Raw genomic sequence first — 9402 nt, 5'->3', positions numbered from 1 at the left:
GATGTGGTATATACACAATGGACTACTACTAAGCCATAAAAAACACAAAATCGTCCCATTTGCAACAACACGGATGGACCTGGAGGGTATTGTGTTAAGTAAAATAAGCCAGATGGAGAAAGACAAACACCAGATGACTTCACTCACATGTGGAAGATAAACATACGCATTGATAAAGAGAACAATAGTTCAGTGGTTACCGGGGGAAGGGGGCTGGAGCGTGGGCACAGGAGATGAAGGGGAGCACTTATGTGGTGATGGACAAGTAATAACGTACAACTGAATTCTCAATGTTGTAAACTATTATGAACGCAATTAAAAAATTGATAAGAATCTTACCAAAAGCCGTATTTGCTCATGGACAGCAGAGGCTGTCCATGCTTCTCACATCCAGATGACAAACTCAGGTGGGACTCCGTGCCTTATCTGCCTATATATCTACAATTAGAGCTCAGGAGTCAGGATTTGGAGTCGGAATTCTGATTGGTTATTGGTTTGACAATGAGGAATAACTGTGCTAATTAGGTTATTTGATGAGTATTTTCAATATACTTTTGTTACTACCTTTTTAAAAAACCTGTAAGCTGCAAATTGAACTCAATTTATTGAAAGCATGTTAATAATATTGAATATAATTGATACTATCTTTGTTTCACCAACCTGTTTGGAGTATATTAAGCTAAAGAAGATGTCTTGAAATGATAGAGTAAGAGGTATAATTAGCAGTTATTTGATCAGTCTTGGAAAAGTCTTTTTGATATATTTCCCAGAAATTGAGACACTGATGTCTCTAATGATGGGTAACAAATCTCATCACAATTCAGGACAATTTCCATTTCTTTGCTTCCAACAAAATTGAAGAAGATCTAATTCAGTTGTTAGCTGATGGATCACAAAAATAATATTTGAAGATGTGCCACTGTGTGGTTTTGGCACATGAAGTAGAAGAAGCTCAAAGAGTGAAATGACATTTTATAGTGAATTTTGCTCCAATTTCATCTCCTTATATATATGAACAAAGAATCTCAGAGCTCACAAAAAAACCACGTTAGAATTGATATGAAACCAGTCTCATAGCAATAAATAATATTCATCCACCAAAACATGAAATGAAATTAAAAATTCTTGTCCATGCTATTAATAAAACAATTCCCAATTTTTCTTATGTTTAAAATTTACAATATATTTATATTTCTTTTGATGAACTCTGTATTAATAATAATTGTAGTAATAACTCAGTCCAGAAGGAAAAATTTTACCTTGAAGGATGAAATGACATCAGTAAAAGATTTTCAAGTATAAAAATATTTCACGTGAAGATATTCTCTGGGGAAGGTAGAATGAAAACACACATTCAAGGAGAAAAAAGAATGATATAAAATGTCTAAGTATTGAAGATCAGCCTGTTCGTATATACATATTTTTCAAGGGATGTCGTTGGGAATCAGTAGCTTGGGTATCTTCTTCGGATACATTATTTCATTATTTTAAAATGTCAATATTTACAATACACCAGAAATCAAATCATTTGCAACTATTTAAATTTAAAATAAAAGAATTTAGGTGTGAATGAACAATGTGTGAATGGGCACATAGTTTTCCAAATTATTTTAGGATACATAAGCAAAATCTTGGCAACTCCTCTGGCCAAGAAGCCTCTGTCTGCCTCTCTGGCCTTATCTGGTGCTTCTCTCTCATTTGCTCTCTGCTTCCAGGATGTACTGATCCTTTTTCAGTACTCTGAATGCTCCTAGTTGCTTCCCGCTTAGGGGCTTTTTTCCCTTCCCTATCTACTCATTGGCACCAATCAGCCTCTATACTAACTCAACCACCCTTAACCAGATGATGCCCACTTGTCCTTCTGAACCAAGCTTCAGCGATAGGTCTTAGGGAAGCCTTCTCTAAGGCTTACCAAAGTCAGGTTCCCTAGAACCTCCTCTAATCCCGAAGCACCTTGATCTTTTCCTGTGTCTCTTATTAACAATTATGATTTTAAAAATTGATTGTATTTTTACTGTGAATCCCATAAGAGCAGGATTGGCTGTGTCTTGCTCACTGTTGTATTCCCAAGAGAGCCCAATACAGAGATGCTGTTAAAGAAAAATTATTCGGGGCCCTTGTTTAAGATGATGAGGCAGACTTTAGTTGGTACGATTGTGGTAGGTATAGGGACCATTTGATAGAACTTTGCAGTGGAGGAGAGAGAGTGGATTCAATACCGCAGGAACAAGTAGGAATTTATAGCCAAGGAGCAGGGTTGGGGGAAATGGGTGGAAAATCACTAACAGGAAATATCAGGGGTAAGGTGGGATTCCAGCTAAATCTCTCTAACAGGATTCTTACTGAAGACAGGCCAGGATCGGACATCACCTGGGGGACGTTGGAGGATGTCGAGGGTGAGCAGGTGTCGAGGTGGGGGGGGGGGGCGTGGTTCTTGCTAAACTGACTTAGCAGGGTTCTTGTTAATACTGGCTTTTACATAGACATGTACAGATGGGCCTAGGAGAAGGTTCAGAAACCTGACTAAAGATTGGTCAAGCAAAGAATCTTTGTCCATGGGCACATAGAAGTGACTCAATATTTGTTGAATGGATGAATGAAAAGTACAGCTGATCTTTAATATAGCTTATTCTCAACAGGCGTGTATGATCGCAGATACTTGTAGAGTGTTATTATTAATTTAAAGAGGAAGAACTTCTGTGTTCATAAAAGATCTCAAGAAAACCTTACAGATAGTTCATGGATCAAATAAGATTATGTATAGGAAAAGATTTTGAAGGTGTTAAAGTCAAGATTCAAATGTTGACTATTTCATGTCATCTCTCTGCATCAGTTGGGTTCTCTGAGAAGCAGTCACCAAGAGGGGCTTAGACAAGCAGATTTCTTGAGGAAAATGCCTGTGAAAGGTAAAGAGGAAGAGAGCAGGAGTAGGGGGCAGAGCTGCAGACTGTGGTGCGAGCCTGACCTGGGAAGGAGAGGGGGAAGGAAGGAGGAATTGGCAGGAAGAGCCTCAGCTTGCAGTGCAGTTCTAAGAATGTCTCAGCTGGATCGATGGCGAGTTCTCCAGGCCAAGTCGTCCATTAGGGGAGTCTCACATTGTCCAGGATGGACTGCACTCGCATCCCCACCATGGTCAAGATTTGGGGCAGCCTAGGGGCAGCATGGCCTTGATGCAGACATGGTGATGGATCCAGAGGGTTGCGGCTGGGACTGTTGGTCCATTCTGCTCTTGCCAGCAGGAGATCTGAGTGGTGCATTCTCATGGCCGCCACACCCAGAAATCTAGAGGCGCATCCTCTGTGGTATCATATTCGAATTTATCTGCCAGGTCACTAAACACAAGGCTGGAGGCAGGCCTTGCATTCTCTGATTTCCAGTTTCTAATTCATAGGGCATATTTTTCTTTGACAAAGGCTGAACTTATTCAATCAGTGCTGCCAAGCTTCCTGGCCTAACTGCTGTCTGCTTTCAATTCATTGCATATTCCAGACAATGTGGATCTCACTCCTTTGTGGCCCCTGGTCCATTTACTACCTGGAACTGGCAGGTTGGTCCTTGGTTATTTCAGTGTTGGCTTAGGGAACAGAAAAAAACAAATGAGGAATAAAGTCAGGCCTTTAGCAAACAGTCCTTCATTGTCGCGAAAGCTCTCTGGGACAACCACTTCCACATTTTACAACAAGCAATAGGAATTCAAAGGAGCAGAAATATAGATCCTTCAACTGTCAAAACACCTGCAATTCCAGTAGCTGATAACTGCTGCCTGGCCGTGAGTTCCTCTTTGGAGAAGAGCAGAGACCGGGGGGTAAGGTCTCTGCACTCGCAAGGGCCAGAGAAGAGCAGCTCCTGTCTTCTCCTGTGGGCTTGGTCTGTCCTCAGTAGCTATAACAGAGCCATCAGTTCCCTTGGTCCCCAGAGGAGTTTGTTAAAGCTTCTGCTGCCACCCATTGTCAAGTCACCCTTGGAGGGACAGTTTCAAATATGATCACCATGGTGAGGCCACAGGGTCAATTTGCACACTTGCTTGACCCAGACTTCACAGACCTTGGTTTTGGGCCAGCTCTGTAGTCTGCTTTGGAGATGGATAATTATGAATCAGTCACATAGAGCACGACACTACTCATGTGGAGAGATAATAGTAAGACAGCATTGAGGGGTGAAAATCTTTCACATCTGCTGCCTCTCTTCTTATCTGACATTACCTCTTCAGAGCAGCCTGGTTTTGAGTGGCTGGATACGACATGATGGTTTTGCTGGGTGTTCCCTTTTACTCCTCTCCTGATTTTTTACATTAGACATTACATTACATTACCTCTTTCTGAAGTAGAGGATGGATTAGGAAATGCAAAGAACATGTGTTTTCCATATGCAGTAACCACGTATTTTCAACCACAAGTTTCAAGAAACTGCTCCTGATTTCTCTCTCTCTTTTTTTTTTTTAAGATTGGCACCTGGGCTAACATCTGTTGCCAATCTTCTTTTTTTCCCCTTCTTCTTCTTCTCCCAAAGCCCCCCAGTACATAGTTGTATACTCTAGTTGTAGGTCCTTCTAGTTGTGGCATGTGGGATGCTGCCTCAATGTGGCCTGACAAGCAGTGCCATGTCTGCGCCCAGGATCCGAAACAGCGAAACCCTGGGCCACTGAAGTGGAGCGCGCGAACTTAACCACTGTGCCAGGGGGCCTGCCCCCTGATTTCTCTTTTGTCTTATAGATTGCCATAGTGATAATGAGGGATAGAGGGATAGAACTGGGAGAGAACTGGAACTTATTGTAATATTTGAAGCCTATAAAATCCATGTGATCACCTGTTTCTGACTTGGACCGTGAGCGACGTCCATTCTGTGAAGGACATCATCTGTCTAGAAAAGTCTCCTAGCATCCTCCCGGTTGTCTTGGGACTTTCAAGATTGTGGTGATGAGGAATAAGTTCTTGTATCTGTAACACCTTTTAGTTTCACCCGTACAATATTTGGCACGAAGAATGAAAACTATAATATCCTGGGGTTGCCTGCAGGTGTTTAATGGTGTCAGGAAGGAATGGTAATGGAGAAGCTCAAATGGAGGGTGCTTATGGCTGCCCTTTCAGCACGTAGGAATGCTGACATCTTCAGAGACGACCTGTGCTCCAGTGAGAGAGACAGAGAGCTCTAGCCATCAGAGGCACAACAGTACTGCAAAGCCGCTAGAGGCAAGCAGAGCCTTTCATGCTAATCAATGGTGACAACTTAATCCTCCGTGACTATGCATGAGCAAGTGCATGGACCCAGAGAGAGAGCTACCTGTGACCAGACACGGGGGCTGAAAGGAGGAGAGATCGCCACATGGGGGAGACAGGAAGAGGGGAGAGGAGCCAGAACCATGGGGCTCATCGTAGACCCAGAGAGCAGCATCCCAGATACTGCTTCCTCGTCACCGCGGTTGAGGCCGTTGCCTGAACTGTGTCTTATAGAACACCAGTTCTGCAAGATGTTAAGACAGGACACACCGAAAAGAGAGTTCCTTGTCAAGTAAGTTAGGGAAATGCTACATACCATATCCTCCCAGGTGGAGGTGTGTAATACACATTGGTATTTAAAGGAAATAGTCTTACTTTATTTGAAGACAGTGTTTCTCAATCCTATTTGAATATAAACCATATTTGTGTTTGCTCATTTAGATATTTATTATTAACATCTCAAGAAAAGTGTGTCCTGTTGAATACAGTAAGGAAATACCATGTTAATAGTTACCAGCTATGAAGTGTGGAGGAGTGAGAATTGGGTATCAGAACCCATGAATTAGAATTGTTGTGTTTGTACTCAACCCCAGTTGTACATCAGGGTCATCTGGTGGAGTTTGTAAAAAATGCCTGTTGCAGACCTCACCGCTAGTCTAAGAAATCTGAATCCAGAGGATAGGGCCTTAGGATCTATATTTTAAAAATGTTTCCCACGTGATTCTTATGAGCCAGCCCAGTGCTGTTCTATGGACCAGCAAGCAGAAACCATTAAACGATAGAGTTTGGATTCAGTTGTTCGAATCAAGCTTTTGTTGGCTCTGTAAAGTCCGGGTTAAATAAGGCCTGAAGATAGTGTCATATGAGTTGTTGTTAGTGCCCTCGCTTAGATTCTGACTCCTAGTGACTCTGTGTACTGCAAAGTGGAACCCTCCCTGTCTTTTTGCTCCATCCTCTCACGTTCCAGCGCTGCATCAGACAACGCTCTGCTGCTATTCATAGTGTTTTCACGTCCAATGTTTTTGAAAATGGGTGGCCAGGTCCTCCTTCCTAGTCTGTCTTAGTCTGGAAGCTCCTCTGAAACCTGTCCACCATGGGTGATCTTGCTGGTATTTGGAATCCCAGTGGCATAGCTCTCAGCATCACAGCAGCATGCAGCCACCACAGGATGATAACCAGCACACTGAGGAGTGCTGTGGTTTGGGAAATGAACCCAGGCCCCAGTGACGAGAGCGCCAAATCTCTTAACCACTAGACCACCAGGGCTGGCAGTGTCACATAATAGAACCTAAACTGAACATAGCCTACCTGTAGATCAGAGTCAAAATTCTGGTGCCCAAAGTAGGCCAGACCAGGTAATTTTTCTCCTTTCAGGATTCTACTTTGACAAAGATAAGTTTTGTCTGAATGTTACCTTTTATTTTTGACTTATAAAACACCAACAATGTTATTAAAGGAATTGAATGAGGGGTAGATGGAGACAGGATAGCGTTCAGAATAATCTTATAAGTCCTCAATTCAGTATGGGAGGATTTCACCCAGAGGAGCATAGACCAAATTGTTCTTTTAGTATTTTGGTAGGAATGACTCTCATTATTGAACACGAAGGGGCCTTTGAGCCCAGAGAAACCTGGCAACCTTTGTAGGGGAAGCTACTCCACCAATCTGCTCCTGAGCACCTTCTGGTGAAGTCTGCACCATTCTGATGGCTTGGTTTGACAATTTCCTTGAAGGTGATGACGCCTGGGTGGTGACGGTTCTGATAAGGTGACTGTCCGTAGACTCCTTAAACTCAACTAATGAATTATGGTTCCGTGGTCAGAAACAACTGTGTCTAATCACTGTGCTGGAGCCAGCGATGGTTCAGAGCAGGGCTGCTTCTAGTCGAGTAGGTGGGATTGGAACTTTAAGAAAAACTCCACTGAAATAAGAAATATAGAATGTTTTTGCACAATGAGCTCATTTTATCATTGAGATTTCTTGGTCTAGCTCAGTGGAGAAGAATGCACGTTTGGGAGGCTGTTTGAAGTAACCTCCCATGTGCTGTTTTTCCTGGTGGCCTTTCACACGTGAGAATTAATTCCAAGGCAATGAGCCTAGATCAGAAGACCCCAAAGACTGTTAGATGAGCGTTTTGCCTCTGAAGCAGAATTGTCAGGCAGAAAAGGAATGTGATGCTTTGAGGCAGTGCTTCTGGAACTTTGACGTACGTGTGAATCACCTGGGATCTTGTTAAATGCAGATTTTGACTGAGGACAGGAATGGGGACTGAGATGCTGCCTTTCTAGAAAGCTCCTGGCGATGCTGATGCTTCATGGACCACTTTGAGGATCTAAGGTATTCGGAAAGCTTTCCTCTTGGGGCATATTTTTTGATTTGGCTATCAGATTCATAATACTTGGTATGAATCGGTGATAATACATTCTTAATAATCAATTTATCACATGTGGAGGCAGGATGGACAGAGGAACTATTATATTTGTATTGAGCTAGTTTTGTTATTATTGAATGTACAATAGAAGTTAGTCCTATGTCATACACGCTGCACACTTTTTTCAGTTTGCCTTTTTCTTTGGGTTTTGTTTAGTGTCTTTATGCAGACATATGTTTCAAGTTTGTGTTGCCTTCTGGGCTCTGTGTCAAGTTTGGAAAGGCTTTTCAATTCAAGATTTAAAAAATATTCAACCATATTTTCTTCAAGTACTTCTGTGGTTTCATCTTTATTTATATTACAATTAAAATTTTTAGCAGCTTTATTGAGGTATAATTTACATACAACAAGGTCACCCTTTTTAAGTGTACAATTCAACAACTTTTAGTGAATTCAGAGTTATGCAACCATTGTGAAAATCTGATTTTTATAACATTTCCATCACATGCAAAACATTCCTTGTGACCCTTGAAGTTATTATATTATGATTTTTGCTCTACTTGAAATTTATTTGGGTAGAAGGAGTGGGACAGGAATCCAGCTTTATTTTTTTCCAAATGCTAGCGTGTTGCCCTAACATCTCTGCCTCACAGTGTTGAAATGTCACCTTTTATCACAAACTAAATTTTTCTATATACCTGTGTTTAGGTCTATATTCTATTCGATTCCATTAACTGATATTTATTAATCTGAGATGATCATATTTTATAAATTAGTGAAACAGTGTAATGTTTTCATTGCGGACGTCCTGCTTTCAAGTATTACTCTCCTTTTCTTCAGATTTTCCCCAAATATCTTGTATGTCTATTTTTAGGTCTTTTTGTCAAATTTACCCATTTCCTCACAAAATAGAGTTTTCTGGAGTTTTTTATTACTATCACATTGAATTTATAAATTCAATTGGGAGAATTGGCCTCTTTACAAGTGTGAACTCCTATCTAAGAACAAGGTGCATTTTTTCATTTAAACAATCTTCTCTCATTGTCTCTCAGTTGAATTGAATTCATTCAGGTTTCTGCTAAGTTTGCATGGTTTTTGTTAAGTTGCTTCAAGGCATTTATTTGTTTTGTTAACATTCAAATTGAAATTAATATTTGTAAAATGCTTATGATTATTACAAATAAACAAAATACTATTTGTACCAAGCCACCCTACTGATCCCGTTTCTAATACTTTTCTTTTCGGTTGATTCTCTTGAGTTTTCAAAATTATATTTCAAAAGACCATAATGATATAATCTTTAAGTAATAATATCATGGTTCTGGTGGGCATCTTTACCTTACTCTTGAATTTACTGGGAGGCTTTCTAGTCTTTCACCATTAAGCGTGAAGTTGGATTTTTGTGGTTTATATTAATATCTATTTCACTAAGAATTTGTTTTCTTTTTTTTGGTTTAATCAGGAAGAAACCTATTTTGTTTAATCAGTTGGATTTTATGGAAATCTTGCTTTTCTCTTTAACACTTTCAGGAATATAATCCTGTTCTTCCCATTAGGAAAGTCTCCTTTGGGATCTGTTGGTTAGTGCTTTTTGGAGCGTGGCAGCTCTGTCCTTTTGTCCTCTGCTCGATGACATCAGACTGCATGTGGCTCTCCTGTGCCTGCCCCGTGCTCTTATTGTCTGTAGGTTGCTTTGTCTCTGTCTCCATCTCTTCCTCGTGCGCTTTTGCCCAAGGCTGACTCCAGGGCACTGACTTGGCTTCCCCTGTTTTGACTATGTTCCTTTCTGCATTTAGCTTATGCTAGGTCTTAGCG

At 40.9% G+C, this 9402-nt stretch overlaps 1 long non-coding RNA gene across 1 annotated transcript in view; it reads left to right on the top strand.

The window, feature by feature from the left end:
- The window catches only part of LOC106823998 (uncharacterized), a 41009-nt gene extending 33456 nt beyond the window's left edge, over nucleotides 1–7553 (top strand). The window contains exon 4 of the long non-coding RNA XR_001396279.3: nucleotides 7459–7553. This is a non-coding gene — a long non-coding RNA (uncharacterized lncRNA). The remainder of the gene's footprint in view (nucleotides 1–7458) is intronic.
- Nucleotides 7554–9402: the final 1849 nt, after the last annotated feature.

This window comes from Equus asinus, chromosome 9 (assembly GCF_041296235.1).
Source record: "Equus asinus isolate D_3611 breed Donkey chromosome 9, EquAss-T2T_v2, whole genome shotgun sequence".
In the NCBI taxonomy this organism is placed as follows: domain Eukaryota; kingdom Metazoa; phylum Chordata; class Mammalia; order Perissodactyla; family Equidae; genus Equus; species Equus asinus.
The sequence above is the reverse complement of the archived record's forward strand: the minus strand, read 5'-3'. Positions and strand labels throughout refer to the sequence as shown.